This window comes from Accipiter gentilis, chromosome 7 (assembly GCF_929443795.1).
Source record: "Accipiter gentilis chromosome 7, bAccGen1.1, whole genome shotgun sequence".
NCBI lineage: Eukaryota > Metazoa > Chordata > Aves > Accipitriformes > Accipitridae > Astur > Astur gentilis.
Window position 1 is genome coordinate 24,705,411 of NC_064886.1, and position 7,878 is coordinate 24,713,288.

General features: G+C 38.4%; 1 long non-coding RNA gene across 1 annotated transcript; it reads right to left on the reverse strand.

Annotated features, from left to right (window-relative positions):
* Positions 1-241: 241 nt before the first annotated feature.
* Positions 242-6,770, reverse strand: LOC126040618 (uncharacterized). The gene is made up of 2 exons (XR_007506683.1): positions 6,684-6,770; positions 242-5,997 (listed from the first exon to the last, which is right to left on the reverse strand). It is a non-coding gene; the product is annotated as an uncharacterized LOC126040618 (long non-coding RNA).
* Between the last annotated feature and the right edge of the window lie 1,108 nt (positions 6,771-7,878).

The window sequence follows — 7,878 nt, forward strand, 5'->3', positions numbered from 1 at the left end:
CTGGTTATGTGTCCACAATGGGGAACTACTGCACTGACTCAGAAGTTCCCAATACTGCTTGACCGGCATCAGAACTTGTTTTACTGGTAAAATGACGAATTCAGTAGGGCAAATGTTTACTTCCCATCAGTACTTCTGTTAATAGCTTCATAAGCCATTGGAAAACTCCCATCTATGGTCTCTTTTCACAGAATTAGTACTGTGATAGTAACTTCATTACATATTTGAAACGTAAGATGCTTCCTTATTCTTTCCAGCCTTTTTCTTTCTACTGCATTGTCACTTGCCTGCCCACTAATTTCTACTTTTTTTTTCATACTGAAGCATGGATTAAAAATATATTATTTTTCTTAAAGATATGGATAATACTTTTACATGACTGATTCCACCATGCTATAGATATTTGTAGTTTATTTCCTTGTTTTATCTACACTGTATTGCACTTATTTGTTTGACTGCTTTGTGCAATGAATAATTTGTAACCTTGTGGCAAAACATATACATGAAATTTAAATAAAATATTGTTTAAAATTGTGTATAGGTACTGGTGTAATCTCATGAAACAATGTATATATTCAGAATTCCAGGAAACTCTGAAAGAACCATGCAACTGCTGAAGAAGGAAGGCCAGGGTATCATGAGGGCTCTGGGTCTGCTCTTCACAGGGAAGGTAGCCTCCCCCATGGCAGGCAGTAGAAAGTCAGGTAGGTTTAACCCTAGAGCATCCTGGATGTAGGCAGTCGGCCTCATCTTCACTCAGATACCGCCTAACACGTAGAGAAGTCTGAGCAAGTGCCTATGGAAAGGGAACACGGATGACTCAGTCATCGCTGTGAGTCCACGACGACAGTGTTACCTGCAGCAAATCACTTGGTCAAGCTAGTCAGGTCATAGAGAACAAGGCTTATGGTGAACCAGACAGGTTGCCTGCGCCAAGACTAGGATAACCGCCACTTCACGGCATTTCTCACAGATGTGTGATGATCTAGAAGTCCCTTTTTCCAGTACAAGTTTCAACGTTAATTCAGAATGCTTCAAATAAGCTGCTCGTGTGAAACCAATATCAGAGTGCAAAATCGTCAGACAAGAAATGGAATCTTGTGCATCGTGCAATGATTATGGACATGGTATCTAGCTTATCTAATAGATGCAGTTAGTTTATTTTTCTTAAACGATCAAAACCACACAGCTTGAAACATGGTAGAAAGGCATCTCATTAGAATTCCACTTCAAAAGTAAAATCATGTAAGATATGGCTGTGACTGCTGTCAGAAAAACTATAGTGACCCTTCAGTCCGAGTGCTAGTGTCTCCAGTCCTACTGACAGCAGCTTGTAGCTGTAGTCACAACATTGCATTTCTAACAGCTCAAGCATAAAATGATTGCACTCTCATTTCTGCCTCCCAATGGAGAGGATGAGTCATCCTGAAATTGAATGCCTTTGCCCTGCACCAATTAATAAGAGCAATTTGCACTGGTAATTTGAAATGCCTGCTAGCTCAACTGACAGATTCTATTATGGCTAGTGGTATCAGTGAAGTATCAGATATAATTGAGATACGAACTTTGTAATAAGTTCTGTTGGCTGCCAAATGGTGGAATGCAAGTCATTATTTACCTCTTCTAAATGAGTTACGCTTACATGAATTCTGAAAATAGTTATTACTGTTTCTGTAAATCTCAAAATCTATGAAGTACTTTAGGCTGATTTTCTAAATAAGAACCAAACTTCAAGGCATCTTTAACAATCCAAGGCTCGTACTTTTGCATGTGTGATATGAACAGCCAAAACCTACAGATGTAATATTGATGCAGACTATTGATTTGATTCTAAAAGGTTGATGCCAGCGCCCTTCCCCCAGTACTATCCTTTTCCAGACTAATGGGCTGTAGCATCCACAGAAATAAACAACTTCAATTCTCACTTGTCTCCTTTGGCTAAGTGGTGATACTAGAAACCAAGCCTAAAAGTCTATTGCTGGTCTAACCTATGCAGCTGATCTGTTATGTAAAATCTGAGTAGTTTAGTTCATGTATCTAACTTCTACTCAGTGGGTGACTTGTTTGGACCATGGAAGGACTTCTGCATGTTTTACGTTAGATATGGACTACTGAACTGTGCTAGTGTTTAACATCTGCATTCCGTCTTGCATATAGAGCTGCTCAAGCAATATGCCAGCACATTTCTTTGTTTCAAGGTCAGTAAACATCATGCATTAAGTCTAACCACCTATATAAGTTTATTAACTTCTGTTCCATCTTAAATGTAAGGTTCACTGGGCACCTGTACCACAGAATCGACTTTGAAAAGCTGTGTATCGTTGCATCTCCATGACCTTCTGGAGTAAGGTGCAGTGCCATAGCAGTTTATGCCAGCGACAGCTTCGGCTGCTGCAGTCGTACCCTGTTTCTTCACTGCATGTTGCCTCCCTGCCCCTTGTGACAGCACGGCTGTTTGTGTAACTATATGATAAGCTGGTTCAGGGAGCTGATCTAACCGAAAAGGAACTGTTTTCCTCCCTCGGGTGGTGGGTTTCCTGCTGATCACATCAGTAATTAGGTTAACTACGTTCAGTGTTAGGTGCTAGTGGAGGAGAGGAGCAGAAAAGCAGAGTACAGCGACTTGGATTTCTTCCATTTGCTACTGAAAGCAGCAGCTCCTCTGTTTACTCTTCTCTGGATTTATACATATGGAAATGATCAAATTGCTTCAAATTCTGAAAATGTAACATCTAAATTAAATAACCAGAAGATTCTTCCCACTAACAGTGGCTTTCATTTTCTCTTAACATCTGTTGGATTCAATTTGCAGACCCAGAGCAGAACGTTAGTGGACCTGCTGAACTGTTTTCAGGACAGACTATGAGGCTGGATAACCCTTCTTGGAGTATTTTTGGAAGGCTTGATTCAGTGTTTCAAGAACAATTTTTATTTTTTTTAATCTGGTCTTGATTTTTGTCTTGATAGCATACCTACAACCTTTACATCTACATAGAACAACTTGAGATGGTGGTGGGTGTTTGGTACTCCTATAATTTTTGGGTTTTATCTTTTGAAACCAGACAAATGGAAAAGCTTTTATTAACCTTCATATTTATTTATAAGGTCATTATGTAATTTCTGTCAGAGGAAAAACAAAATTTGTGGCATTTGTAGCATTTTTGTCGCATTTCTGTGTTTCTGTATTCCAGATGTCTAGAACCCCTCAGTCACTTGGTCCAGTATTACCAGATGAGCTGTTCGTAGCCTGTTTCACTTCCTGCAACTCACATTGCGAAGGTGGCAATTCTTTCCCCAATGTCTGTACTGTTTGAGAAATCATTGCAACCTGTGAAGTTTTATTTTTCTTGCAAAGCAAAAGCAACAAACAACCCCTCTTCCCTAAAGATGTGACCTCAGAGAGTTATTAAACTTGGTTCAGTTGCTTCTGTCATGAGTCAACAGTTGCTTCTGTCATGAGTCAACAAATAGTGTGTGTGTGGGAAATAAGGCAAAAAAAAGCTAAGTGAACAAAGTTCAGCATTTAGCTTACATCACAGAAATGCTGCTGCTTCTAATCAAGGCTTTAGCCTTAATGATCAGAACTCAAATGAGAAGGCACTTAATTTTGCTCTGGTTGTGCTGCTTCTCCCCAAATTGTTTTGTAAAATTCACTAGGATCACGCTTTCCCCTACATAATGGGTAAGTATTTTTCTCTGAAGCTCTTTCTCTACACCTGGTCTCACTGTTTTCATAAAGCATTTCTTTTGCCAGTTCTGCAATGAAAGAAAAGCACAGAGCCAGGAAGCAAGAATTCAAGTTCCCCTGTGGGTTGCTACTGAGAAACAAAACAAAAATTAAAATAGTTAAGAATAAAACCGAAGCTAATACACAGGGTTTTGTCAGACAAATCAAAAGAAGGTCTCTTTAGTCTGGAATACAAACATTTGGAAAAAAGTTTCATACAACTTTGAAAAGTCCATTTGCATTAACTTTTCTGAGTGTCCTCCTATAGTTAAACTCATCATCTAAAGAAACTTGTCTAGACCTGTGCTCAGTTTGTTCTCTGAGCCTTTTATTAAAAAATTCAGATTTATCCATGCTAAAAATGTAACTGAACTGAAAATTGATCTCTTAAAAAAAAGACAAAAGAAAAAACCACGAATACCCACTGAGCAGTATTTTTCCAGCATCTTAATCCTATCCTGAAAACTACTGCAATGTTTAACAAGTTTAGTGGAAAAAACTCTGATCCAGTTCTTCTTATTTGAATTTAGAAAATCTGATCGAGTGGGTAAAAAAAAAAAAAAAAAAAAAATCTCAAAGACTTAGTAACTTTTCAGTCTCTAAAGATGAGATTAAGGTATCTTTGTAGAAATCGCTTTTCAAGCTATCAAATGCAGTTCTGAGTAATTTTACAAGTGAGGTAGAAGTTCCTTGAAGTAAATAAATTTTGAAGATAAGTGGCACCACAGTGTCCTCTTGTGGTCTTTTAATGTCTAAGCTGTGACACATTTTCTAGAAAAACAGCAAAATTTTCAGTTGTGGTATGTCACCTGTATTAAGTATAATTAAGTATAATGTCACCTCTCCCTCCCTTATTTTTCTCCTGGAAATGGCATATAGAGGACTGCACATTGCATTTCCCATAAGCTCTTACTGCTATGTCCCCAGCTCTTTACATGTGGATGTATGTGTTGTGGTCCTCTCCAAAGGACCTCTTTCAGCAACTGCTTATCCTTGTCACAGATGAAATAGATCCTGATCTTTGTTAGTGAAAAACCTTTGCAGCCAGGTTGCCAGTTTCCGGCCTCCTTTGTCCACAAGGCTGGTATGATCCTCGGATGTGGAGAAGCAGGAATGTGCTGAAAACGGAAGTTCACTATGGTGAAATGCTGGCCATGAACTTGCAGAATTTCTGCCAAGCCTCATGTCCAGGGAAGCTGTACCTTGGCAGTGGCAATTTTTGTTTTGTTATTTTTTCTGATGGTCAGTTTTGGGTTACTTGTCACCCAGGTTCCACTCTAGTGGAAAAAAAATCTTTTAAAACAAAAATAGTTATGGATCCACTGCTGTGCCTTTGTCTTTACACAGTTTTAAATATCTGTATTTATGCTTTTTAAAAACATGTTGGCTTCAAAACTTGCAAGTATTTAATCTTTCAGGTATCAGAGTTTTCTGCCTAACTGTGTGGGAGATAACTGAGAAGGGTTCCAGTTTCCCAGAGATTTTTTACTATGTTAGATCTATGCTGTCTATAAATCTGCACAAACCTTTCCTCTAACCAAAACCCCTATTTCTGTTCTAACTGGAATGTATTTTTTTTCTGGGCCATGACCCTGCTACTAACTTGATGATCCAGGATATCTCAGAAATACTTTTCATGTCATATGGTTTAGAAATTTCCCATGGCTTCAAAGCACAAATTCACAGATTGTCCCAGTGACAATGAGGAGAGAAGCATTATACCAGTCTGTATTAACAGAGATGCAATATGACTATTATCCAGAATGCAGGTATTCCACTCAAGAAGTTTTATGTATTTTGGATAAGCACAGTTAGGGATGTTATCTCTCAGGCTTCTAGGGCAGTGCATCCTGTGCATACACCTCTAAGCAGGCCACGTATTCTGCCTGGGGACATAAACATTACAGTCAGCAATGACAGCAATAACTGGGCAGGTTACAATGAGGCATTTCAAAGCTTCATTTACAGAAAGTTAACTTAAACTTTCTACAAAGCTTTTTGAGGTATCAGGTTATTATAAAGCATCCAAACATTACGGGCAACACAGAAGAATATTTATTTTACAGAATAATAAAAAAAATCTGAGTTGTAATGTTATGACATGGATGACATGGATTTCTAAGGATGATACTTTTTGCTTGGCCTTGACTTTCCTAGTTAGAAAAAATAAACTACTTTATTTAAAATTAGGCCTCTCCCCATGAAATTCAGGAAGGGAAGATAAGAAAAGCCGTCTTCAAACACGGTTTCAGATGCTGGGTCTTCCTATCCTGAAACAAATGGCAAATCACTTTCATTGGGAAGGAGTTGAAAAAAATGTTACTTTTTGTTGTTTGATTGAGGTTAACATCATACATTTCAAGTTCATAAGCTAACAATACTCCAGAGCTCATTTACAAGGGCCTTCCAATGTGTGTACTACATCCCTTTGTGAGGGCCGAGGCAGGCTGTTCCCTCTACTATATCCTTAAAAGCAATCACTACTGCTGATATTGATTATACATTCACTTTCTCCTAGGATGGCTGTATGAGCACCACATGAGAAGCCATGAATTGCTGTCTGTCAGGGAAGGGATGAAACACCTTGCACACCTAAGTCAAGCCTGTTTCTGGAACAGCTGATGTGGCATGCAGTCACTCTCATGCTGGGCTGTAAAAGCCAAGCTGCTGTTTTAAATGCTTGAGCAGTACCACCTGTATTAAGAAGCGTTCGAGGCAAACTTGACCTTGCTTGCTTGCTTGCCCTGAGGATTTACACCAGGCTCTTCAGCAGTTTACCAAACTACCTTTTAGAAGACTCAGAGTTTCTCATACAGCCTTTTTCTTCAAGTCAAATAGCATAGTTGTTTACTCTGGAAGCGTACTGATCTTTCAGCTGGAAGCTTATACCTACTTAAGGTAGTTCACAAATAACCAGTGGCTTACTAATTAAGAACTGAACTGTGTCTTTGCTTACCTGATTTGTAGGTAATAAACAAACAATTCAAAAAGCAGTTCCTGATCGTGTATCAGAGGGGACATTATGGATTTGCTGATCTTTAGGCCGCTGATTTCACTGATGCTGTTAATGTACACTAGGGTACTGAAAATCCAGGCCTTTTCTTATCTAATAAGCCTTGATTCTCCTAAACTGGTCTCAATGGTTTTTGCAGTGAAACCAGCAGACTTTTTCTTAGAAGTGCAGATTTTCTCTGTTGGGGATGGGGTGTGTAGAGAGGGAAAAAAAATAATAAATTATTTTCTCTGCTATTTCATTTTCACTGACCAGTCTGTACCCATATGAAACCATAATCCCCAATTCCATTTAGCTTTGTAGAAAATGGGTAGTTTTCATCCCCATTATTTAATGCCAGATAGCAATGTTGTTGCAGGTAAACACTGTAGTATTGTAGATCATCTAGTTTCATTCCAGCCTCATATTCATATCAGACAACTTTTAAGCTTATGATGGCCACTCATACCATTCAGAAGTAACAATCAATATTCATACTTAGGAAAAAAAACCCCAACCAAACAAAACAACACAACACATCAGTAACTCAGGTTGAAATTTCAGTTCTCTTACAAACCAGATGCTAAACAACTAAATTGATATGGGTAGATAACATCTTATCTTTAAATAAGGGCTTTCTACAAGTCAGTAAAGAACCATTGTCTTTAGACAAAAGAAATATTTTTCCTTCAATAAACTTGAATAGCTTCCCAGGGCTAAATTCTCTCCTAAGACATTTGGATATAGTTTCCATTCCAGAGAGGGGAGTTGCTGGTATATGTACATGAGCTTGATTTTATTAATTTTTTCCCTTCATGGGGTACAATTTCAGTGCCATTGATTTCACGATACTAGAACATTTCGTGGTGGCATAGATGCATTTTTTGATGCCTAAAGAAAGACAGCTCCTTGCCAAACCTGCTTTCAAAAGCAAGATGAGAAAGAAGTACCCAGTTTAATTCTTCTTCCTGAATAAGCATGACTCCAAAAACATTAACTCTTGAGGGTTATTTCTTATAATCCCCGTCTCCTTTTTCTAGGACAGCTTACTTAGACGAGACACTTTCACTCAAAAGCTTTATGAAGTGCAAACCAGGAAAGATGACAGAAGACTAAGCATGAACTAACTTGCTTAATGGTGACTTATCAACTTGCCCTT